General features: G+C 37.7%; 2 long non-coding RNA genes across 7 annotated transcripts; one reads left to right on the forward strand and one right to left on the reverse strand.

Moving 5' to 3' along the window:
- Nucleotides 1-831: 831 nt before the first annotated feature.
- LOC106037304 (uncharacterized) lies at nucleotides 832-3593 on the reverse strand. The gene is made up of 3 exons (XR_001207935.3): nucleotides 2795-3593; nucleotides 1797-1977; nucleotides 832-1192 (listed from the first exon to the last, which is right to left on the reverse strand). It is a non-coding gene; the product is annotated as an uncharacterized lncRNA (long non-coding RNA).
- LOC106037289 (uncharacterized) lies at nucleotides 3273-25059 on the forward strand. 6 transcript variants are annotated; one of them, XR_001207925.3, is made up of 5 exons: nucleotides 3315-3366; nucleotides 11923-11967; nucleotides 13125-13274; nucleotides 15219-15314; nucleotides 24918-25059. It is a non-coding gene; the product is annotated as an uncharacterized lncRNA (long non-coding RNA). The 6 variants fall into 6 exon arrangements; XR_010827769.1 differs by having other exon boundaries at nucleotides 13125-13180; XR_007158826.2 differs by having other exon boundaries at nucleotides 3319-3366; nucleotides 13129-13274.
- The last annotated feature ends 1054 nt before the right edge of the window (nucleotides 25060-26113 follow it).

A 26113-nucleotide genomic window follows, 5' to 3' on the forward strand; every position in this document is an offset into this window, starting at 1 on the left:
CGAGGATACTTACAACTACTTATATTTTTAATTCTTCTTCTTTTATTTTTATTTTTTTCTTTCTTACAGTATTTATTGTTTGTATTTTAAAGCCTGGGTTATGATTGTATCTGCTAGTTATTGCTAAATCGCCCTGTAGGAGAGCTCACTACATGAGGGTTTTTTGTTTGTTTGTTTGTTGGTTTTTTTTCTCCTGTTCGTAGGTTTACTTAACTCCATGCCTCATACCAGCTATGCTTTAAGTCAGTCTGTGTCTCACACTGGCCATGTTTTAATTCAAAGACTGAACCCACCGGCACCATGTTGTTTCAGTGGCACACATCAGGCTCTTATTTTATAGAAGTGCCAGTTATCCCAGCTGGCCCCCTGCTCAGGAGCCTGGATAGGAGAGGTGTTTGCAGTCACAAGTGATATGTGTTAGGTAGGAAGAAAATTCACTTTTGTGTATGCTATCTTGTACAGTCATTTAAACATGATTTGGTACATTAATCTCTACACATCTTTTTCTTTTAAATAGGGTTGTCAACCCACCATGGTATATATATGATTTCCAGCTTAAGTAAATAAATTTGGCAGAGTTTTTAGGGGCTCTTAAATGACTTAGTCACAGATGGTTTTGATGGCTATGTTTATAGAAATAAATTATAAAAATCCCTGGGAGTGCTCAGTCACACCGAGGCCAAAAAGCACAAAATGACTTGCGTTCACACTATTAATCCATACACTTAGCCCTAAGAAGAGGGCAGATGCATTCAAACTGTCTTTTGTGCCTTTAATTGTGATCATTGCTCTGATCAGCAGTGCAGAGGAAATATTTGGGAGTGCGTTGGTTGGTCTGGACAGAAACCAGGCCAGGAACACTTCTGACAGCAGTGTAAAACAAAACAAAACAAACAAACACATTAAATGCACAGAAGTTTAATGATTAATTTACTGATACAGATACAGCCAAAGTGACAATTCAGCAGGATGTTCTGATGTCTTCTTTTGATTGGGGGGTGAGAGGAAGGGATAGGTGTATAAAGACATATCTAACTACCTTAATGCATGGCTTGTTCTTTTTCAGGATATTCTGCAGTAATCATTTCCTCAGACTAATAAAGCTAAGGATAGTTATATTTTGTTTTTTCTTTTTTTTTCTTTTCTGATTTAGGCATTGCAGAAGGCCCAAATGATCTTCTCATCATCTTTCCTGAAACAATGAGTTTATTCACATATTTTTTAAGTTACTATTATATCAGAACCCCCCCCCCTTTTTCTTTTTTTTTGGTCACAGTTAGATTCTGAAAGGAAGATAGCAGGACTGATCTTGTCCAGGACTAAATATTCAAAGTGTAAAATAAAATGACTTTAGGAAAAGCCCTTTTCCCAATTACTTCTACTCATAGAGGAATTTTCCATTATGGCTCTGAAGCTGATGCAATTTTTATGCATTATAAGGCCACACTCTATCAATTTATTGCCCCTCAAATGAGTGCATTAATATTGATGGCAACTAAACATATTGCAAACATGTTCTGCCCATTGATGCCCTGGAATAGAGTCATTATCCCATTTTATTCTCACTGCAGTGGTGGTACTGGTCCGTACAGGGAATAATCTGAAAGAAGAACTCAGAACCAAGTGTCTTCTGAGATCAAAGGTCGTATCCACTAGTAGCAGTTCAGCTCTGTTATAGATTCACAGTCTAATATTTGTCCCTGACCTCTTGAAATTCATAGCAACTAAGAATAATTATCCCAAAATACATTTGGGGACTGTGGTGGTAGCATTCATGGATATACACACTTACTGACCTCGATGGACATATGCCATGGAGTCTCCAGTGCCTATTATTCACATCCTCAGGACAGAAAGGAAAGGACAGTTAAACATGATTTCCCACTATATCAGTTTTCCTACTTAGCTCTGTAGATGCTTGCTTGATGCCCACGAGCCTGAAAGGAAGCAGTGATCTCCTGATCCTCTCCAGAACAGCTGCAACAGAACAACAGAAGTATCTCACTTGCTGGGCCATGATTTGGAGGAGAAAGAACAGGAGATAAATACACTTGATGTATCCAGAAGCCTGAGAGGCAAATCCACACCTTTGTTCTCTCTCAGTACCTTAGGTTAATAAAAAAACCTCCTCCTATCATCATCCCACTTGCAAAGTCCAGATGTTATATATACATAAATAAATATATAAATTCTGTGCACACTGTGTATTTTACATATATTTAATATGCACTTTATATATACACCTATGCACATATAAATATGCACTAGCAAAATCAGTATATTAACAAAGTCTTTTGGTCTTGCATCCTATGCAAAGTTAGGGGGCTTTCCATATGCCTCAAGGATTAAATACACAGGAAGAAGTCAACTTCTATCTTGAATTTCAGGTTTTTGAAGCCACCATACATAACTTAACCAAAAAAAAAAAAAAGGAAAAAAAAGCAGGGGCTTTTTGTTTGATTGATTGATTTATGTTTTTGTTGTTGTTTTTTTCTTTTTTTTTTTTTTGGTCACATTTTTTTTTTTTGCAATCTCGCTTACAGAATTTTATTCCTGGGTTTTCTAGGGGCCTTTTGTAAGTAGAAGAAACTGAAAATAATACCGGCAGGTTAAGTACATGAAATAAGAAGCTGGGGGGAAAATAAAATAAAACAACAATAATAATAAAACCCTCTTAGCTTGAAGGTTTAGAAACTCTCTGCAACTACCTCTGGAAGAATGAGTAACATCAGGGTCATAAGAATACTTCTGACCACCTGCACGTCAGGAAAATAGCTGCCTCCTTTTTTCTCACCTCTTCTTACTGTTACTGCCTCAAGGTTGGGCTGCAGCTGGAGATATGCCTTTGATCCGAGATGGAGAGAGCACTTGTGCAGACTGCAATAGCAACTCCTACACCTCTGAGAAGCTTACACCTGGTGTGGGGACTCCAGCCCATGAAAAAGCCCAAGTGTAAATAATCTTATTCACAAAGACCACTCCTTACAGTCTTGCAGTCCTGTTCTAGTACATAGTCCATGTCTGTGTCAAATGCAAGCTGCCGCTTTTAACCATCAAATCCTGAATTCATTTTGACCCTCTTACTTGAGGGACCTTGCCTCTATGTGACACTGGAACACCTGGGGTCCAGTGAGCTCCTGTCATGTGAAAGCTTCTCAGGATATTAATTAGGAACAGGACCACCAAGGTTTTCTCAGTGAGATCCTCAACTCCAGCACCTAAAGGGTATTTCATTCCATTGGTACCTTCACAGCGCATCACAATGCTCATCTGTTCCCCCGGGGTGACAGCAAGAAACATCACAATGGATGCTGTGATAATCAGTACTCATTGCTGTGGGAGGCAGGGACCTGGTTTCCAAAGTTTGTAAGTTCAGAGAAGTCTTATATACTTAATTAAGTTCGGGTTGGTGTGATTTTTTTTTTTTTTTTTGGTACTAGGAAATGCCTTGAGTTTAACATAAGTAATTACCAGCTTGAAGTAACAGAAATAAACTTATTTCAGCTGCACTGTGAAGGCAAGAAAAAAATTTGACCCATTAACATTGTTGCGCTGTGCCCATTAAGTATTATTTTGATGTTGTCTTTCTCTCTTATCAGTAGTGCTAATTATGAAGCATTATTTGTGGAGTACCATCAGTGTGCTCAGTGTTGTAATCAAGCAATCAAGCCTGAACTGGGGAAGGATGTTCTCAAGTTGGAAAAATTAGCTGAAAAGCAGAGTGGGAATTTGGAGCTACGTATTCTCGTGTTCGAAAGCTGCAGGCAGAGCTTCCACCAGAGACCAACAAGGAATCATTGCAGGGGGCCTCATTAAGATCTCGAGTCAGCAAAGCACTTAAGCATGTGATGGAGTCAAAAAGATTTAAGAACTCAGTTAAAGTTAAATGACAACTCAGGGTCTAAATCAGAAACAACATACGTTATGGTCTATGTTGCTGGAATATTGTCTTTTCTGAAAATAAAGATGTGAAGAGGTTAGGCTTTCTATAAAGTCAGTTGTGCTAAATGTAGCCTCCCAAGTTCTACCTTCTAGCAAATCTACTAGCAAAGCTAATTGTGATGATTGTGAATTGCTAATTGTGAAGCTACTAGAACTGCATGAAAATAATCTCTTGTTTTCCTTTCCTTTCACTTCTATTCCCCACCCAGATTTACTCTTGGTTACATCTTCCCTTCCTGTACACAGCTTTCCCACCCCTTAAATGGAGGAGACTGCTGTCAGTGCTTGTTGCAATATAGTCTGAAACAGAGAGATCAACAGATCTGAATGTTATGGAATAAACAATATGCCTGAAATTAAATAAATAAAGACAAATATATAAATAAAACAGAAAAGCAATTCAGAATAGATTGATTAGGGAGGAAAAAAAGCCCCTTAATTTAAATCTTAGTAAACCAGGTATAATTTATAATTTTTTCCTTAGGCAATTTAATCACTTCTCAATAACAAAACTGATTATTTAGCCACAGACAGTTCTGCTCAGAGTAGTCACTTTTATTAATAAGATCCAGTCTGATCTGATTAGAAAACAAACTTCAGGAACATCTCCTATTACCTTCCATTCATCTCAGCAGCAATTTAAAGTGCCACTGATGCCTCATAAAAACAAAACAGATAAAAAGCAAAAACAATCAACCAAACCAAACCACAACAACAACAAAAGTGAAACATTTTAGGAGCACTCCCACCAATATATTAACTTTTCCTTTTTGCTTCCCTCCCTGCTTTCATTGTGGCTACTCAAAAGGTACACATTTGTAGATGACAAGGCTGTCAATATTGCACCTTTTGTTTCAAGTAAAAGGAAACAGAGAGATGAGCAGCTGCCTGGAAAGGATGAGGATTTTGCTTTATGAATGGCACAGGAAAATTTTTCAACAAGCTTTAAATGAGAGCGATGTATAACCTAGGTTTCTCATTGGAGGTACTGACCGATATACTCCTGGAGCATGCTCATTCCTTCCTTCCTTCCAAAATGAACTGTTTTAAAAACAAGCACTCTACAAAAGCAAAGCTGTGTCGCAGTTGGAGTACCAAAAACACAGGCACAGCTTCTTTTACTGCCGCTTTACCAAGGATAGCATTGTTTTCACTCCTGAGTATGTGCAGCTTGGAAATACACCCTCAGATTCTTGTGCGTGACCTTTATTTTCTCTTTGTTCTCCTGACTTCAGGCATGGGGAACTCCTAAGCAGAGTGAAGCTGCATTAGCAGGTTGGAATTTGACATACAGAAAGTGATGGGCAAAGGGGAAAGAGATATAAAAGAATCATTTAGGTTGGGGAAGACATTCAAGACCATCAAATCCAACCATCAACATTGGTTTACCAAGTTCCATAACTAAGCTATGCCCACTAGTGACAGAATGCAGCTGGCAATGTAAAATAATCTTGGGGGAAATAGGATGGAGAAACCAAGGCATCACAACTCTTTCAAGGGTTCAGAAGAGAGGAAGCTCTATCTTCTGAACGATTTTGTATCTGTGCTCTTAACAAACATAACTGAGTGAGCCACATCCACACCCATTAGTTAAATGTCTAACCTCCCTCTCCAATCCAGCAGCTCGCCCAGAAGAGCAGTGCCAGCCAAAGGCTTGTCTTCTCACAGAAACAGTCACAGTAGAAGATCCAGCAGTAAATGAGCAAGGAGAGTAGTTCCTGGCTCCTCCCAACCACAAAGCTCAGTGCTTGCAAATCTTTGGGGTACAATGCTGCCTCTCAATCAACTACTTGTAACTGCTTTTATCCTCACTCTGGTACCAATTAGTACCTTGTTAGCCACACAACTGCAGTGCCTTCACCCAGAGGTCACCAGACCTCATGGGCCTAATTCTCCAGTCAGTGCTCGAGACCCAGTCAGAAATCACTCCATTAAATCAACAGCTTTAGAGAAGCCTAAATAAAAGGGGAATGAGGTGATCTGCAACATTAACCCCTTTTCCTCTCAGTTTTTCAGCACATGCACCCTTCATCCATCTGTCACTACTGCGAAAGCAATTAGCTAATAGGAGCGTTTCTTCTAATCAGGGCTGGGCAACAGCAAAAGCAAGAACAAATGCAACTCCTGGGCTATTGTAGTGCTCCTCCAAATCCTTCTGGAACTACTACATTTTGGGAAGAGTAGTCAGGAAACTTGACTGATGTAGTAACCGAATCAGCAGTATGCTAAAAGTTGTGTATCTAAATAAGTCATTCATGATGACTGCTTTGTGTTTTGGCCTCATCAAAATTCAGGCCTACTGCAGAATGGGGAGAAAAGCTCTGGGAAGTGAAATGAGAGCAGGGAGAGACAAATGTAAATAGAAAATGTGTTTCTGAATAGTGCTGCAGGGACTAGTCTGAATATAAGCTACTGGTAAATGATGGTGTTTCACTCAAAGAAGGATATTGTCCAGTGGTGCTAATATAAAGAAATAAAGTTTCAAAGAATTATCACAGCATAATATTGACTCAAAAGCACAGTCTCCAAGACTTAAGCTAAAAGAAATCTCCTCAAGAGAGGTGTATATGTAGCTATGAAAAGATAACATTACCACCTGCATTTCGGGACCAATATTATACCAACTTTTCATCACAGTAAATTCAGTGTTTGATGCAGAAGTAAAATCTGATACTTTGCTGCTGTAGGGGGCTGGAATATAAAAGAATTTTAAAATTCTGTGCATCTGGCCTAGAAGACAGCTTGAATTTAAGAAGAATAGAGCGCACAAATAATGCATGTTAAGGAGAGCTGAACTAATGAGCAAAAGCCAAGAAACAATGACTTTTTATCATACAGAGGGCTGGTGTTATACTTAGGTATACAGTATTTTCACACATATGAGGAAAAATGGTATTGAAAAATGCAATGGAAAAAAAAACATTTATTGGATCTACTGGCCTTTAGGGAAAGAGAAAATGCTCAAACCCTCACTAAGCAGCCCATTCTTAAAATGTTTATATTTTAGTATACAGACCCCAAAATTTTATAGCATTTGGAATGCTACTCCATAACTTTCTATGAAAGCCTTCTGAAAGACCTTTCTGAGAAACACAGGCTTTCATGATCTGTCAAAAATGCTGTTGTTAAATGACCAATGTTATAAATTTAGCACATATAGGTTCAAATCTTGGCCATGCCTGAGTCATGCTGTGAATGTTGTACACTACTCAATGCAGACCTTGACAAGGTCCCTGATGTTTCTTATTTCTACAGTTGTTTGGAATCAGGAGTTTCCTTTCTTTCTTTCCAGACGGAAAGAAAAAAAAAAAAAAAAAAAGAGAGAAACTTGGGTAGCATTATTTAACAGCAGTTTATTTTAGGGTTGGCTGTTTTACTGCAGAGATCTCAAATAGAATCAGCTGAGCTGGTATTAATACCTATACAGATTGCTGAAATCTCAATTAATTAGAAAGGAATCAAATGAGTAATGCATTCTTCTTAGCTCCGATGACCAAGTGAGGAAGCAACAGCTGTATGTAGAAGTGCCAATGGTGTAAATACATTGAAACAGAAGGATGTCTGAGGCAGGCCAGAGTGAGTCACAAAGATGCAGTGCTAAAAAGAGAAAGAAAAAAAGATAGACCAGTCTGAGAATTTTTTTTTTCTTGCATAAATTTAGTATTTGCTAGTTTGACTTGCTAGTAATAGTATGTTACCTGGATTTCTATAGTAATACAACTGCTTTTACAGCTAAAGTGGGTGACTAGAATCAGCAGAAATCCTTGTGTCTGTTCCCTGCTTCACTACTAAATTTGTTTTATGGCCATAAACAAGTCTGTAGAACTGAACTTGTCCAAACAGTGTAGGTTGGTTACAGTCTTAAGACTGGGAACCTACACAATGTCATGAGATTTTCACCACAGGATCAGTATAATGAGAATACTGTGTCCTAATAGCTCTTTTCCTTCACTGATTTCCTCTCTCTTCCTTATTTGTTTATTTATTTGTTGGTTCAGGTTTACTTCAAAAGAGAAAGATGAGGAGGCAGGAATTACAACGAGACAGACTCTCCCACAAATTGCTGCTGCCAGTGTTCTTGTCTCTGACACTAGTTTTTTTTCATTTTATTCATTACATCTGAAACTCGGCCCCACTACTGTTAACTAGCCTATGGCAGCGAGATGAGGAAATAGCATTTTCAGTAAGCTAGAGAAAATTCATCCAAAAATATAAGCTGATGTTATTAAGTTGGTTGTTGATGTAGTAGAAGTACTGAGGCTTGCTTGTTTAGATAGTTTGCTGTGGTCAAATTAAATATGCCTGAAATTTGAGTGGAACTGTAACTTACATAAAAGATGACAATTATACCCCATGATTACTTTTGTGCTAAGGAGAACTGTGACATTTCAGTCTGAGTAGCTTCTTAGGCAATGTAAGGATGTGAAAAATTCTATTCGTCTTTTGCTTGAAGTTAAGGCTGTGTGAAGTTGAGGCTTTCTCTCAGAAGCTTCCTGTGATGTGGTAATACAAGGAAAAGTCATTGCTACTGTGACCAGCTCACCCATCTGTTATGTTGTTGCTTGTTGAATGAGCGCACATTTTCAAACACTGTAGTTAATACCTCCCCAGGGTGTAGACTAATGCCAAAGTTCCCCTGAACCACGTGTCCAGACAAACTGCATGTCCCTGAATGGAAGGTAGGGGAGGAAAAAAAAAAAAAAAAAAAAGCTCAAATTTTATCTAATTTTATTTGGTGAAAAAAAAAAAGTAATTTTCACAAAAAGTGTATCACAACTTTCTTCCAGGCACAGGCAACCAGTGATTCAATGCCCCTTCAGTTCAGAAGTTCTCACATTTTTTCATCTTTTCTTTTGGGTGTTAGAGAACTTCTTTAATTAGTTCCATGGCCATCATTCCAAGCCAATATATATGTATATATAGGCCAATTCCAAGCCAATTCCATATATAAAATATAAAATAAAATAAAATAATAAATAAAAAAAATCTTGTCACCTCACTTTTAGATGAGCTATATTACGACGAATAATATACAAACTTGTTCCTTGTAATTTTTAAATTATTATTATATACAGGTATATATATGTTTATTATATACATGTATAATAATTATTTTATATATATGTTTAGTACAGAAAAATTAAATATTGGAAATATCCCATCATATAACAAAACCATTTTTTATCAGAAAATATAACTCAAGTGTCAACTCGGTAGTCATATGTGGTTTACTATATAGGCACCTTTTCAACTGACAATGAGAGCTGACATTACTATAATGGAAATGCCCAATGTATATTTATGGAACATTAATTCAGTCTATAATATCGCAGCTGTCAAAATCTACTGATGTAGCTTCCATTTCACACGTTTTCGTTTTCTTCCTGATAATTCACGTGGAGTTTTCATGTCAGGGCTTTAAAAGGAGATTAGTTAAATGTCCCATTTGAACTATTTTCTTTGTCTTCACACTTTATCTTAGCTAGTCGAGGTGGACATTTCAGCCTTTTCAAAACAGACTTAATGAAAATGCAACATCTTTAATGTAATAGGCTTCTTCTGTGTAGCAAGAGGAACAGGGCACAGATAATACCTTATTAACGGACAAAAGAAGATTCCCATAAGTGGAGGATGCTCACAGACTTTCCCACTCCCCTAGGGAGAGATTTGAATAATGCAAGGTTAAGGGGCTTGGCATGTTACCTCAGGACAGCTGTTCTAGCCCTGCAGAACAACATGGAAGAAACAGAATGGCAGATCAGGGGAAAGTGTTACCATACAAATAACACTCGCCTCGCTGGCATAGCGGTGTGTGCAAGGTGCAATGCTGGGACAGATGGATAGTGAGGAGTCAGGAGGGAAAAGCAAACAGAAGAAAATCATAAATTGGAATTGGGGAAAACCTAAACAAGTGAAGTTACGGGTCATTTACCATACCAAGCAACCTCCTCTTGAGTTCTGCTGGGGACTGTTTGTCCTCTAGAGCAATATTGTGATTAAGTGAGACTGCTTGGGGTAGGGGGAAGAGGCAGGAAGAGACTGGTCACTCGTGGAAGTAATTCAGCCTCTCAAGAGGGACAAAGTTGTGCCATGCTTCAGAATTACAGACAGGAATTTGAGGGCACTGCAATACCCAGAAGCTAAGCCTGCTATGGGGCGAGGGAGGATGATGTGAGAAAAGGAATGACCACGTTAGCCAGGTGGGCTGTCATTACTGACACATATATTGTGGTAGTCACTATAATCCATCAGCCCCACCAATAAGATTTAGGCAATTCTAATAATGCGGGAGTGCTTGTTTATAACATCTGGACATACAACTTTATTCAGGCAAATGACAAGTCCCTAAGTACTTTTTGCTTGGGAGCAGGGGTTCTACGGCTCAAGGAACAGAGAGATTTGTCTTGCCTTTTGGATCCTATTTTCTTTTCCATCTTTAATCTTTTCCTTCTAATCACTTATTGCTATCTACCATCTCTCTTTTTGACTGGTTTTACGTAAGTCTTCCTGAGTCATTACATGCCACCTCTGCAGTTGTACATCATTCAATATCTTCCTGTAAATTTATCCTTCTATACTCCTCACTTTCCTAGATTGTTTTGAATTTTCACAACTTCCTCTTCGCCATCCTATCTTTGAAGCGCTATATGATCTCAAAAGGAAAAAAAAAAAAAAGTCATCTTTGCTCAGTCATGTGACATCTTCATGAATGTATATCAACATGACGTTTTTGTCATTGATCCATCACGTTACAACTCGGCTTCTGTCTAATTTGCTGTCTATTCCACAATGTCTGATATGCAGATATAATTACATGTTAAGGAAGCCATAATACTAGGGGATGAACACATTTGCTGTTATGTTTTGAATGAGTCTGTTATCAGTACTACTTATTCATGATGAAAGATGAAAAACAAAGACTAAAAAAGGTATGACTGTCTGTCAACATAAGCTGGCAAAACTAGTTTGGTTTAAAGAGGCTGAAATTTGGCCCAAGTAGCATATTAATGGCATGGGAGCTTCAAGACTTCTGCAGGAATCTTGTACCAGAAAGTAAGGTCAGTCTTCTAAAGCTGATGATACTCCTTTTGTGTCAGATGAACCTGATGTCCCTTATCTAAGTTTGATTAAAGATTGACTGACTTATTCCACCTTAAAAAAAAATAAAATAAAAATGGGAAAGTATGCTCCACATCAAAAAACCTCATGGCATAAGAACATTCAGAAGCCATCAGCTTATGTGATGTGAAATGTAATTAAATGCAACAACAGCATGACATCAGCAGTGGATAATTTTCAGACTTTAAATGTCATTCTCTCCTTTTAAACTCACAGTTGTTTGAGGTTTTTGTCTCCATTTCACAAGATAGAGTACAAAACATTGTGACATGCTTAATATTTCTTCTGCCAAGCCGTCCATTCTGATTTCATTCTCACCCTTTACGGAGTTGTTGATTTCAGCCTGCATTTGGCTGCCAAAAATGCGATTGCACACGCAGCACCAAGAACAAAGTGAAAATGAATTATGCATAGGGAAGGAAGTTACATTTGAGTCAAAAAACTTAAGACTTCAGCACCTCCAAATTACAATATAATTTAGGAGGGAATACATTTAAAGAGATAGCAATGGACTGAGGGGAGAAAGGGTCAGCCATGTCAAGGCTTAATATAATTTACAGTAGCTTTCAATTATTTATTTTTAAGAAGCCACTGAGCGTACTGTATCTTTTCAGGGGTAATGTCAAAATATGGATATTGGGAAAGAGACATGAATAATAGTGACAGGTTGTTATGCATGATAATGGTATACGGGGACATTTAAAATATGGATCGTTCACCAGAGCAAAAAAGCGCATGTCATTTGCTCTGAGAACATACAGCTATATGCTTAGTGGCTCTTATGCACTGTGAAAGTTTGCTGAACTTGAATTTTTTTTTCTTTCTTACTTGTTTTTGATTTAAAACTTTTTCGGTCTGAAGCAATGGCCAGGGAGTTCGGACTCAATTCCCACAAAGGAAAACCAGGTAGGGCTGTTTGCACTGACCCAGATAGAATAAAAGGGTTTTAGAACTTTCAGTTCATGCAACCACCAATGTTTTGCTTTTTGCTTATTCATTTGATAACATTATCTTAAAGGAAAGTGTGTGGTTTTTGAAGCCCTGTAATGAGGTTTGGAAGATCTGTTTTCAGTTCCTTGACAGGCTTCTTTCACAGGAATGGGCAAATTACTCAGCACTGACTTCCCAAAATGCTTTTTAATCCTTGGAATCCCTGTTTAGCTTTTGCTTTAATACTATAAAGATTGAAATCATTTGTGCTTTGGTTTCTACCTGCAGATATATGCATAATAAGAAACTCCTATGCCTATGCACCTAGAATTACAGCCTGTGCCTAGAATCCAGAAGGATTCTGAAGCCAGGAGAGCTATTCAGGTGCCTCCAACTCTCATTCCACTCAGAAATAGACCTCCTATTTCTCTCTCTGCATCATATCTGCAAGCCTCAGGCAGATCTCAGGTAGCCATTCCGCCAAATGTATTCAGTCATCTGAAATCTGGCTAACTGTCTTCCCTCCACCTGCCCTGTATGAGCCATTTGGCTCAGCTTTTTCTGATGGTGCTTGTTGGATCAGTCTTACATAGAAGATTCCTGGGAGAACTGAATCACATTTTTCACAGACATGTTGAGTTGGTTCTGAAAGCTAGTCATGAGAGTAACAATAAGCTTTATTTCCTTAGCACCATTATTTTTTCTATTTCCCACTTAGGTGGCTGTCTCACAGTTTGGGGGCAACCTGTTTGGACTTGACCAGTGCCCACCTTGTCTCCCTAGTCTGACCTCAGCTGCCCTTGTTTTGAGCAGGAGGTTGGCACCTCCTCAGGTCCCAGCCTGAATTATCCTATGATTCCATGGCCCGACCTATGATATATATATATATAAAAAAAAAAAAAGGTTTATAAATCCAGGAACCTCTGAATTCTCCGTGCCACAACTTTTTGACAGATCAAGGCCCATTGGGACTGATCAGACTTAGATAATCAATATATTTTATAATAAAATGTAATACTTAATAAAGTATTTTATACAGCATGAACTTGTACTTAATACTTCCTCATTTGAAGTCCCCTGATTTCTACACCACTGTCTTCCTCTCTTTCCTTTTTCTGCTTTTTCTTACCAAGGCAGAAATGCACTGAAGAATACGTGATCACACAGTGGAGATTCTCTCCCTCCTGAGGTATGAGCGTGCCAGTCTCATAAATCTCACTTTGAGTATTTAGAGAAAGATCTTTCAGCTCCAAAGGAAGTGCTGCATCTGCTGAACGTTTAAGGTAGAGTGAATACACTAGCTCTTCCTTTCCATGTTGATTTTTAAAGGGGAAAAAAAAAAAAAATCACCTTCTGTAGCTCTGAATTCCAGAGGATTGATAGTTTGCAATCTAGTGTAAAGAGAGGGAGGCTTTTCAGTTGAGGGTTAGTATTTGCATTAAAATGAATCTTTTGGAGTGCTCTGATGGTTTTCAGTAAACCACTCAGATTTTAGCTCCTGAAGATCCTGTTCTTATATATGTATCTGTCCCCATACACTGTATAAAGACCCTGCTTGCCTTGAAGCTTTGGCATCTGGTGGTACCCGTATGAGTTCAGTAGATGTCACCACTCTCATTATTGCCAGTACTACCAGTGGATTTCATTTGATTAGTTGTAGATCTTACTCCTGAGCTAGTGGATTAGTTTTTGGATCTCTTAAGAAAACAAGGAGAGAAATAGTTATTGCTAGGGCACAATGCACCTTATTCTCAAGTAGGTATCTAAAATATTTCAGCTTGAAGAGATTGTTTTTCCTAATTCTTTTTTCCCATAAAGACAACCTCAAAACTAGCTGGGGAATAAACACAGCATATATAAGCACCTAAAATTAGCTGAGACAGATCATTCTTTATATCTTTGTGGATTTAAGCCTTTCGATTTCTCAGAGGTAAATTGTATTTGTTCTAAAGAGAAGTATAAAGAGACATTGTGGGATTTTTTTTATTATTATTTTTTATTTTTTTTTTTTCCGTTTCATTATTTAAGCCATTAGGAAGGCTCTGACTATATTTTATACTTTTAGCATCTTTTTTAGTTTGGCTTGGCTTGGTTTTGTTTGTTTTTTTATTTATCTGTTGCCCGTTTTGGAGAGAAAGGGGCTAATGTTGAGGTTATGCTGTCCTGTTAGCTGTCATGCTGGTAGCAACAAGGGATGGCTGGAATGGCGGAGATGTTTGGTGTTTCACTCCCACGGGTGAATTCCTTTTATACATAATGATAGGAGTTTTTTTTTTTTTTTTTGTCCCAGCAAACTAACATAACAGGTTTGTATTAACATCAGCAGGTAGTTCTGAGCAGACCAAGTGGTATCATTGTCAGTGCATATAAGCATGAGCTGAAATGACCACTTTTCTCTTAGTCATTAGTAACAACTATCTAAAGACCTTGTGAATTGAAAAGGAAATTATTTACTAACCATTTAATCTTCTGAAATTCCTTATTGATTTTCTAGTATGATCTTGTCTGATAAAACAACAACAACAAAAGAAAAAAAAAAAGAGAGAGAGAAAATGGGAATTATCTGATATCTGGTTCATCCATAGTTCTTATTTCTTGGGAAAGAAAAACATGCCACAAACATAAACCAAATCTTAGATCTAAATAGCTGCTTAAACATGTTCATTCTACATCGACTTGTTCTTTTTATCTTTCTACATTTTTCAAATAAATATCACTGTGTGTGGTCATCGCACATGAAACATAGTCCATGGTGGTGGAGAGGGATGGGTTCTTCTATTTTGAGTTTCCACAAGCAGTGAACTCTGTGACCATCATCCAAGAAAAGCAGGGACAAACAAGCTGTCTGTACCCTCAGGAAAGCTCTTTGCATACTTGGGAAGAAATTGCGATGCTACTGTTCTGACCGCCCCCATAAACATATGGAAAACTGGGAAGGGAGAAGTGTGGGCAATTAACAGGCACCTCACCTAGTCCCAGCATTCCTTGTTTCTTCTTTTCCCCTACTTAAGACAAAAAACAACAAAACTAACTCAAACCAGAAGCAAACAGTTCCTCACTTTCTAGGGTGGCCTTGCAGAGATAAATACTGAGTTCAAAGTTGAGAATTGCAAGAGACTGATAAAGGGATGAAGGGTAAATAGAACCCCATTCTCCTTTCAATGCCTTACTCTGTTCCCTTTGTGAGAACGAAATTATCTGATGCAAAGCTGTTTCTCTTATTCCAGCACAGATGAACTGTAGCCACTCTCATTCATCACTCAGCTCAAGAGTGCTGCATGTGTAAAAAGATTGGCCTAGAAAGCTGGAGCTGAACCATGACGGTAAGATTTGCCCAGTCTAGTTTCTTTTAAGGCAGGACATTGAAATGCGACTGCTCAGTAATGCTGGCTTTGCTAAAGTTTGCAGCAGCAGTCCATCATGAACAGCAACTGCACAGCAGCCAGAAAAAGTATGGTTTTGTCCTTTACCAATATTTGACCCTATCAGGCATGACTCCAAATGTGGTCCGTTGAGTCAAATACCTCATAATGAGCTTTTCTGATGATCTTCATTCTGTGTTTGGATATGCCAGTCTGTGCCTTTCAAACTTCAACATTTTCCTAAGGAATCCTGCAAAACTCTTAAGGCTTAATGTTCTCTCACACTCTTTTCTCAGGTGACTCTACCCTTCAGGACGATTTATGCACACCTGTCAAAAACTGCTAGATTTCTATCTCTCTTTCTTTCTCCCTCTCTTTTCTTCCCGCCCTTTACATTTCACAATGGGTTGTCACTCTTTAACAGTTTATTTTCCATAAATACACAGTGAGCACCATTTCTTCAACACTGGAGCATAGCCTGCTTTCATATGCAAATCCTCTCAGTCAACAATGTAGCAGGAATATGTTTAAACAAGAATAGAGATAGCTAATCAATGTACTTTCCTGAAATTACCTGTTCTTGATTTGCTGATTTTGCCTTTGCTTGGTCCTTGATCAGGTATAACTCTTACAAATGTCTGGGGAAGTTTAGTTTGTGAAATAACTGAGGGAAATGTAAGTAAGAGTATTAGCATATGATTCTGTTTTAGCCTATTATTATATCACAGATATCACAGGAGTGGACTCTTAAGGGTATAAGTACACTGCAGCCTTCTTACTGACATCCTCCTATTATCATCACATATTTCCTCCAAATAAGGTTTATGTTACAACTTGATCTGTAAATCTGGGTGGTCCCACAGCATTATACAGTTATTCCAGCAGTAAAAAAAAATGATAAGTATTTCAGATCTGCTTTTCCGTCTTCCCATTTAAATCAGTTACATTAAAATGTTTAAATTTGACTATATTACTTTTTGCCCTACTCATATTTGTTTAGAGGGGATTCTGGTGTCTCTAGGTTAGCCAATTTATTCTCAGATCTGCAGATATGTGTTCAGAAACATGAACATTTATTTCACATCACTTATTACATGTTGAGGTTTAAGTGCCACATTTCCAGCTGTATAGTATGCAACAGCTTTTAAACAGTCCTATTGTGGCAAAAGGCTTTCTCATTATTTTGACTTCCCGATGCCCAATGAAAATGCATTTATTGAATGTTTAGTATCCTCAGCTTGTCCTGTGCATCCTAAATTCCTTCTGAATGCTTTCCTATAACACACTTCACTTCATCTAGCTTCAGCCTTTTAAAAATTAGTTGTCCAGTCTACATTAGCCATTCATGATCCTCCTATAGTCAATGGAGAAAGAAATGGACAACATCAGAGAGTAATTCATTTTATCCTAAGATAATTTCCTAGACTCCGTGATCAGCTTCTGTGTGGATAAAGCTGGTTAAAATAAATACTTCCCTAGAATTCTGAGTCTGATATATGTGGTCATGTGTTCTATATATGTGTGTATATATATATATTTATCTGAGAGCACAGTACAGATATTGGAAGGTTACTGAAGCTTTTGGATAGGTTGTTCATTCAAATAAATTTTGAATGGTTATAGTGCCACTGTACTCTCTTTCAGTAAATCATTGTTCCTCTAGAATGCAACTTATGCTTTTTACAATTCTAGGTATTATCAGCATCAAATAGGGATTGCTCCAGACATATCAAGGGACAATCTTTTTATTATGGAATATTTTTTGGCAGGGTACTTTTGGTGTTTTAGACTGTCATATGCTGTTGGCAGAGCTACAATTGCCTTTTCAGAATCCTCTTTGATGTCTTGAATAATATTGACCAGTATATGACTTTCTCAAATACAATCCATCTTCCTCTGGAATGAACTGGTGTTCAAATAATGATGCCAAGTACTTAAGGATGAGGTACATATATTATTTATAAAGCTGGCATACTGAAGAGATAGTCCTGGAGTATTTCAGCTTTGAATTATTCTCCTCTGACTTTCAGAGTGCCACAATTGTTATTTGTTGCAATAGCTGAGATTTCTCCAGACAACCTAAATGAATTAAATAGTTGAAGTAAATAAGTCTCTACTGTTGGTTCAAAATAATCTACTTGCTTGGTGAAGATGTTAGGCCTATCAGCTTTTCTTTTCCTGAGAGAATGAATGTTCCCATCATCTTGCTGAACTCATGATTTCTGCTAGTTGTAACCTAACTCTTTTAAGCAATGTACACAATTTGAATTCTTATCACAGGTCTGACCTCAGAACAAGCTATCACACATGAGCTAACTTTAATCTACATAGTTTTGGCAACCACAGCAATTTTATCTGTAGTGGCATGCAGTTTGGCATAATCCAGTAAAGGCTGAGAATGCATCGTTATCTGCACTGGAGTTGCACTAGTTCAGATAAATCTGCTATATAAACCCAGCTGCAGTTAAAACATACACTTATGCTCTCCTATAAAAATGTTCTTCTCATTATGCTGTGTCCACTTCGCATCTTGCTGATTTTGTCTCAGACACATGCACAGTTTTATTCATCCAGTTACTTACATGCTTCTCATAGACCTTTAGAAATTTAAGGTAAAGATTACAAAATCCAAAACTATTAAAAATAAAAATCTATTGGAGATTATGCAAAAACACTCCATTATTTGTTGAGCACAGAGAACAGAAAATCATGTTTCTAACATATGTGTCAAGTATATGTCCAAGAAATAAATTCCATCTCTTTCCTTATAAATGTTGGACAGTAAGAACAGAAATGAAATACCTGTTGCTTTTTTTTTTTTCTTTTTTTAACTTACCAACATTACAAGATTCATCTCAGTAAGATATTTTACATCCTTCTTTAAATATTCAGACTGAGGGGGCTAAGATTATCCAACAGTGTTAATGTCAAATTTACTTTGCGTGAAGTGTATTAGAACGGAAAATTCACCTTAACAAGGATCAACATTAAACACTAAAGGACTTGCACTAAACTACATTGATTAACTTCAAAGATAGTGAGAAAATACGTGCACATTCCAGGCTGTCATTTTTAAGGTACTGTGAGATTCTGTATGTATTCCCCAAAAGCTTCTGTATCAGAAGCATCATGATTGCTTGCCAGTATAAGCCCTGGTCAGACCTTTAGCTTCTGTTTGGCATAGGCTTCCTGGGGACAAAGGGGTATGTCCAGGGTTAGAATCGTGATCCTGAAATTCTCTTTACTCATTGGAAAACATGACTAGGGAATAAAGTTCTTGCATTCAAAGGCTCAAAAGCATGCTGGAGTGACAAGGGGATTTTGCATGAACAGTCAAAACAAAAGCATTTCCACATTAAGTAAGCCATTTTCCCATCTTTCATTGATCACAGCAGCACCCTTGTGTGTCCTTAAGGATTCAGACACAGTTCCCTGTAACTGTGAACAGTTACAGCTGAAGCAGTCCTCTTGCTGTCAGTGGGGATGTTGAACAAGTAGCGGTTCCCTGGAATGAATAAGCAGTGCACAGCTGGTTCTACATCTCCTCAGTAAGCAATAAAATAGAAGTCAAAACCTGTGGACGTGAAGACCCTGCGCTCTGCTCACTCCAGCAATAAACAAGGAAATTTTACAGTGACACACTGAATGGGTTTTTCATCACTGCGCTTGTGCTGAGAGACTGAGTTGGACTCAGTTCAGGTAGCAGACCCATTTTAGTGAAACAATGCTTTGGGGCTTATATCAGAGGGCAAAATAAAACATAATGCTTCCCTATCTCCAGCTTCAGAAGCAACTCTTGCTGTGTTTTTCAACCTCCTTTTGAGGTTTCTATTGGCAGAACATCAGTCACTTTATTTTTACAGCACCACTCTTCATAGCTCTAAAAGTGCTTCATAGAAGCCAGTAACATCCCAATTTTGAACACCAGCTGACAAATTATGTGTTCAGAAAACATGTCTCAGTTCTTTATTTCAAAACCTAGTTGATCTCATTTAATTTAAAGTAGTTTTTTTTTTTTCTTCTTCTTTTTTTTTTTTTTTTTAATATCTCCTTGTAGGTTGCATGGTTAATTTACAAGCAGTGTTCATACAACAGCAAATAATATTACTACATGTGCAAATATGCTGCTTTGCTCTCTTGCTGTCCCTCATATAAACATATGATAAATACAAATATATGTATAGTACATGCAGGAGTTGAATACATTAAATTAGAGACACAGGTTCTTACTGATTTTCTCTTGCACTTTTATTTCCGTATCAATCTGCTGTGCAGTGTCCTTCATTAAATAAATTGTGCAATTCATGATTTAAGGTTCTATTCAATGTAAGCTGTTTTTTAACACAAAAAATAATAATATATATATATAGTAATAATAATCTTGATGCCATTTTTTCCAGAGATGATGTGCACTTTCCTTGAGAAAACTCCTGCAGAAGTCAGTGATTTCTTGTTTGAACTAGGGCATTAATATCATCTTGGTATGGTTTTCTAGCCGATGGTCTTGAGTACATCACTGTGGTGCAGACATGTCCCATACAGTTAAAAGAGAAAGCACACACCATCCAAGTGTGGTTCAGAGAAACTAAGTGCCAGTGACTGAATAGATAACTTGCATATCTCCATGAACTTAACTTCAACAGATAAGACAGGAGGACACTTACAGGTGTAACATGGGAGACACAGAAAGGCAGGTATGAACCCAAGCTGTTCCCAAGCTGGAACCAAGCTGGAGAGTACCACTCTCCACTTGAGACTAACAATCTTCTTAAAGCAGACTGGTTGAAAGAGGATGATGCTTCCTTTCCAGTTTATTCTTCTGGTCACAATATTTCCTTGAGAAATGGGAGAAAACATACTCGAAAGCTTCCATCAGACCAAGCTAGAGATTCTGCATCCCAAGTAAGCTTCATTATCCCTTTCGTGAACAGAAACAGTTCCCTAGCCTATGTGTTGCAGCTGGTCTATTTAATCTTACCAGGAAGGCATATATGTCATGTTGGACCAAAATACAAGTAAGCAAGAGTGAGTTAATCTCACAGAGATATCTTCCTGGATTTTAGAGTCTCTTTTTATTTCTGTTTACATGTTATATCAAGGAATACTATCCCTTAGTAGTGAACAATTAAATCCAGATTCTGCCTGATTATTCTGCCTCTGGGTTGCACATTTTATGTTGTTTTACTGCACAGTGACCCAGATTTAGCAGCAGTGATGGAATACATACTGGCCTCTAGCTATTCCTTAATATGGTTAGTAAAGAACAATTTTGGAAGTGAAAGCTGTGGCTTCCTTCACCTACATCTGAAGATAGATCTGAAACCAGTTTTAGCATATCCTAGGATAGCATACAGACTATGGACCAGTGGTATAAAACCACAGCTTTGAACAAATACCAGAGATTATTCCTTGACAGGGCAGCCGTATGTAACAGGCCACCGAGACTGAGGAGTCAAAAATAGCACAATGGGTTGGTAGCTATATCTGATATCACTAGCTAGACAGTCATGCCTTGACCACTGGACCAACAATTCCTCATGCATTTGATATTGATGGTTATAATAACCTATCTGTAGTTTATTCTTCAGTGTGCTGTGTAGACACTTTTTTTTTTCTGTCTATATATTACCAACTTTTTTTCAAAAGGAATTTTCTCTTCCATTTAACAAACTAACTTAAAAGGAGAAAAGTAAATGATTCATTGAAGGCAGAAACCAAGTAACTGTAGCATACAAAGAGTATTTTGTTACAGCAGATATATCTCTATTTGGACTTCTGCTATTATTAACATGTGCACTTAGAAACATGAAAAAAACCTTAAAGACATATTTTTGCAGAGCCCTAAAGCTGATTAAATCAAATGCAGATGTAGAATTGGTGCAAAACAGATGCTGAAAAGCCATGTCAATATCCTAAAGGAATCCATTTCCTACCAGAAAGAAACTTAATTTCTACTATACAGAATTTGATTATGTATTGTTACACCAAATGTGATTAATGTTTTGTGGTGATTAATCAACTGCAAAATATATAATTATGCCATCTGTATTTTTCCAGCTTCTTGTCACTTAAGAATTCCACTGGGGAGTGGGAGGTGGGATAATGAGTACTGGTGGCACTTAGAGTGCTTAAAACCGTACTCCAAAAGCCTAGGGAATCTAGTAACAAAAGGAACTGGCATTTATTCTAATAGCAAAACCTCTAAGCGTATTAAGTAAGAACCCAGAAGACCCATTGGCTTGATAGCTACTTATGTGGAAGACCCAGTTCTGGGGTTCAAATGGCCAGGGACCATGAGAGCTTGCTCCAGTTCAAAGGTAACCCATTAAGCCCCCAGGGGAGCACTCAGAAATTGGCTTTTGGACCACCTCCTGCTGGCTGATTTATGAAACAGCCCTGACACTGTTGCAAGGATCATTGGCTGTTTTGTGGTTGCAGGCGAAGTGAGGCATATTTCCAGTGGCAGTTGAGGGCAAAAAATAATAACAACTGCTTAACATGTTAAAACAACCTTTTTCTTTTTTTTTTTCTTTTTTCTTTTTCTTCTGTGATCAAAACACTGGGGTAGACTCAGACCCAAACTAAGGCCCACAATGTCACCTAACAAACTGGAGAGCTGCTTTTCAAAAACATCACGCAGAATTAAGATAAAAAGCAAAAGAGGTAAAAGTAAAGGTTCCATAGACAAGTTGGTCCTAACCACAGCATAGGTTAGTGATCTGTATCAGACTTTTGTCCACTCTCAAAGTAACACACATCATTTGGGAGATTCATCTTTAGTGTGTTTGGTGCTTGCAGAGCAAGCTGCTATGCAGAAAGCATGAAGACTGAATCCAGAGTCTTAAAGATTCCCAAGTCTATAGGAAAATCGTTCTGGTTACATTTTGTAGCCTACTTTATTTCTAACAATTCATTATCTTTTGGGGTTTGATTGGTTGTGTATTTGTGTGTGTGTGTTTCGCTTTGTTTTATTGATATAAAGACTATGTAAAACATAGTTTAATTATTCTTCCCTTTCTCTGCCTTAGTTAGCATTGTTGCAAATTAACATATTGGAATACCCCAAGTCCTTTAATGTGAAAATGATTTTGATGACTGTGGAAATCAATTTTCAGCTTGTTATGCAGTGCTAGAGTTTCCACGTGGCTTTGGGCAAACACATTAAGTACGAACTTCAGAATCACCTGCTTGCCAGAGGCATTTCCAGCCTCAGTATGCCAAGAGGCACGCATCCCAGGGCTGGGTGCATAGGCTTTCTGCTGATTCAACAAAGAATTAAACCTGGATAAGCTTGAGAGCTGGGCCCATGTGAACCTAATGAGGTTCAACAAGTCCAAGTGCATGGTGCTACACCTGGGTTGGGGCAATCCCAGACATGAGCACAGACTGGGAGAAGAACTCATTGAGAGCAGCTCTGCAGAGAAGGATTTGTGGGCTCTGATGGACAAAAAGCTTGACATGAGCCAGCAGTGTGTGCTTGCAGCCCAAATGGCCAAGAACCCCAGGTCTGGCATTTAAAAAAGCTTGCCAAATAGACAAATGCTAATATAAAATTCTAAAAAAGGGGGAAATGTGCTCATGCATAATCATCTAGGGAATTTTTGACCATCCAGTGGTAGCTGTTAGCACTCAATTGTAATTTCGGAAGACCATGGGAACCCAGTGATGTGGTATCATATTTACCATCTCCTCTTCTCCCCTCTGTGGTTATCTTGGTTGTCAGGAGTACCATGGGCTCTGACAACACATGATTGCTTAGGTATTTATGTACTCACCCTACGGCTTTCAATATATAGTCCTTCATATCTGTCAGCCTTTCAAATCTCCCTGGAAAATTATGGCTTTGGCTCCCTTCTTATTTTCTCTCCCTTGTGTATGTAACTTGTAACACCTGTGTGTTAGGTCTGTCCCTCCTGATTGGTGTTAGCTGGTTCAGGCCTCTTGCAACTCCTCAATAAAATCATAGTGATGGTACTGAAGTTAGTCTGCAGCATAACTCATGAATCAGGGGAGAGGTACAGGCTGATAAAGGAAGAGGAGTATTTTGCTAATATGAACGCATGTTTTGGTAATGAGCAATAACAGGGGAAAAAATAAAGTACAATAAAAGATACATGACAGTTTGAGCTTGGGTGATATATACTTGGTTTTAAAGTTGTCTCAGTGGGTTTATTCATGGCTGGTAGCTAGTTTGAATGCAGCAGAACCTGGTGTAATGGTATGAAATATCAGTACAATTATGTTTTAGGGTCAAGCACCTTTTTAATATCCTTCCTGGTTTTAAAAATAAATAAATAGGAAAAAGGAGATGGAGAGAAATATAAAACCAAATAAAATATACCTCTAAAATAAAGAACAGAAAAAGATAATGAAAAGACAAAAGTATCTGGAATTATACTACGCCATCTAACATGAGACAGTTGGGTAGATGCAGTATCCTATTTTGCCTCCCTCCCTCTCATTCTCTCCTTTTCAAGGCTCCTTTAATTTGCAGAACTTTCTGAGCAACAGCAGAAGCTAGTCTCAACATATCACCTTTGTCACCTTTTGTTCCTTTCTTAAGTATTTACAACTTATTAGTCAAAACTATTGTTTTTATGTTGTTCATGGTACAATTTGGATAAAAAATATTAATTAGAAGTGTGTGTGTGTGTATGTAAGTGAAGTAGTAATGAGTGAATGTGTACTATCAGCAGAAGTATTTGCGAATTAAGAGTAGTAAATCTAAGATAGAGAAGTGGTTACTGAAGGATCCTTTTATCATCAAATAAAACAGACACCACAAAAGGATGATTCAGACCACAGGTGATTTTCCCTGGAATTTGCACCCTAATTGTCACCTTAATAGAAACAAGGAACAATTGCATTGATTTCAGCAGTGGTGAGATTTATAATTTACTGCGGGGAAGTGAGAAGAAAAGTTGGTTCCAACATGCCCTCTGTATTCCAGCCATCCTTTCAATACAAAATGCTGAAACTCTAAAGATGGGACAAAGCACTATGAAATATACTGCAGGGAAACCACCTACACTCTTCTATGGCTGGAAGCGAAGAAGAAAAGTCTGATGATCCAAAAGGTCATTTCCATTGCTAATTTTTGTGATTTCCTGCCAGTCCTTTTCTCCAAGTCTTGATTAAATATTCAGAAAAATCATTACTTATACATAAACCTAATCATTTAAAGGTGCTTCAAATAGAGCAGACTACAAACACTTTGTTAAAGGAAGGAGACATTCAAAAAGTATTGTATCTTTGAATCTCAATTAGGCTACACCATTAACGAAATATATTGCAATTAAGTTTACATCCCCTGCATGGTACTTGTTGCCAGATAACATAAATCATTCAAATGTTTTTTTCTTTCATTCTATCATGATTATTTTCACAGTATGAGTTCATCTTTTCAGATGAAATATAGTCAAACATTATTGAATTCTGAAATAATAATTTAAAAAGTTAATGTACCTAATTAAATAATTATCAGTTCAAACTTACAATTAGAAATGAAAACAAATATCAAAACTATGTGTTGTAAAGGTGTTCTTTTTTTTTTTTTCTTTCCAGATGGATATATGTCCCAGGACTGTTAATTCCAAGAGTGCTATGACGGGGGAAGCATATACTTCTCTTAATTTTGTTATACTAAGGACCTACATGATTTCAGGCCATCTCCATATGCCTCAAGCTTGATCCTTATACTGTTCCATTAGTCATTTTTTTTCTATCTTCAGAGTGCCAAATTAAAATAATTTCTCCAATAAATTAAAATAATTTCTTCAATCTTGTACTTCAACATACCTAGTCTATCTCCAGTAATGGAATATACACTACATCTCAAACTCTCACTCCAGCATAAAAATGCTGTCTTAAAGCTGATGTTTCCTTCTCTTCCTTTCATTTCTTCTAGATTTAGCTTTCTCCCCATTAGCAAGCTCCAAGCTCTCTGCACAGGAAGCTACTGTTCTAATTGAATCTGCTTTACAAATCACACAATTTCCAGTAAGGTGTGCCAGTGCTATATGTATTCCAAGTTTGAAAACACATTTTCCACAAAAAAATGTGCTGTGCTCAACTTTTCAGTCCTTTTGTCTTATTTCCATCATGAATCATATGTCCCACCTTCCTCTTCAGCCTGCTAGTACATTCATGAGTTATAGAAATCACGGATTTTTGGGGTTCCTCCTGACTTTGAATCCTAATTGCTTTTGTTTCTGGGAACCCATCCTGGGCTTGACTATGACAGTGCTAAACAGGCTTTTTATTTCAGCTGTAGGACTGCCTCCTATGTTTGCTGAGCACTGGTGCCCACCTCATGTTTTTTAGCAGAAAACTCAATAGACTGTGAATTAATTAGTTTGGGATTTACTGCACGCCAGAATGAGACACGCACAAAGATATTTTAAATTGTTGTCTCTTGCTGGCTGTCTGCGTGATGTTGATTCACACCCACCTGCCTTGCCTGAACATCTTGGCTACAGGTGGCTGTGTTTGCACTAGTGCATTTATAAATCCTATCAGAAAACTAAGGTCACCTGCCACAGCTCCCTGGTAAAGAAAAAGAAAAAAATGTTTCTAATTCAATAGTATAAACTCAAAACCAATGGTTAATTTTCCTGGGTACATAGTATGATTAAGCACACAGAGAAGGATCTCTCCACTACCTGAACTTTCTTTCTGACTCACCGAAACTCTTGTGGGTTTTTCACAACAAGCCATGTAATAAGGGCTGACTATTCAACAGTTTTGGTAACAATGGTCAA

This window comes from Anser cygnoides, chromosome Z, assembly GCF_040182565.1.
Source record: "Anser cygnoides isolate HZ-2024a breed goose chromosome Z, Taihu_goose_T2T_genome, whole genome shotgun sequence".
In the NCBI taxonomy this organism is placed as follows: Eukaryota; Metazoa; Chordata; class Aves; order Anseriformes; family Anatidae; genus Anser; species Anser cygnoides.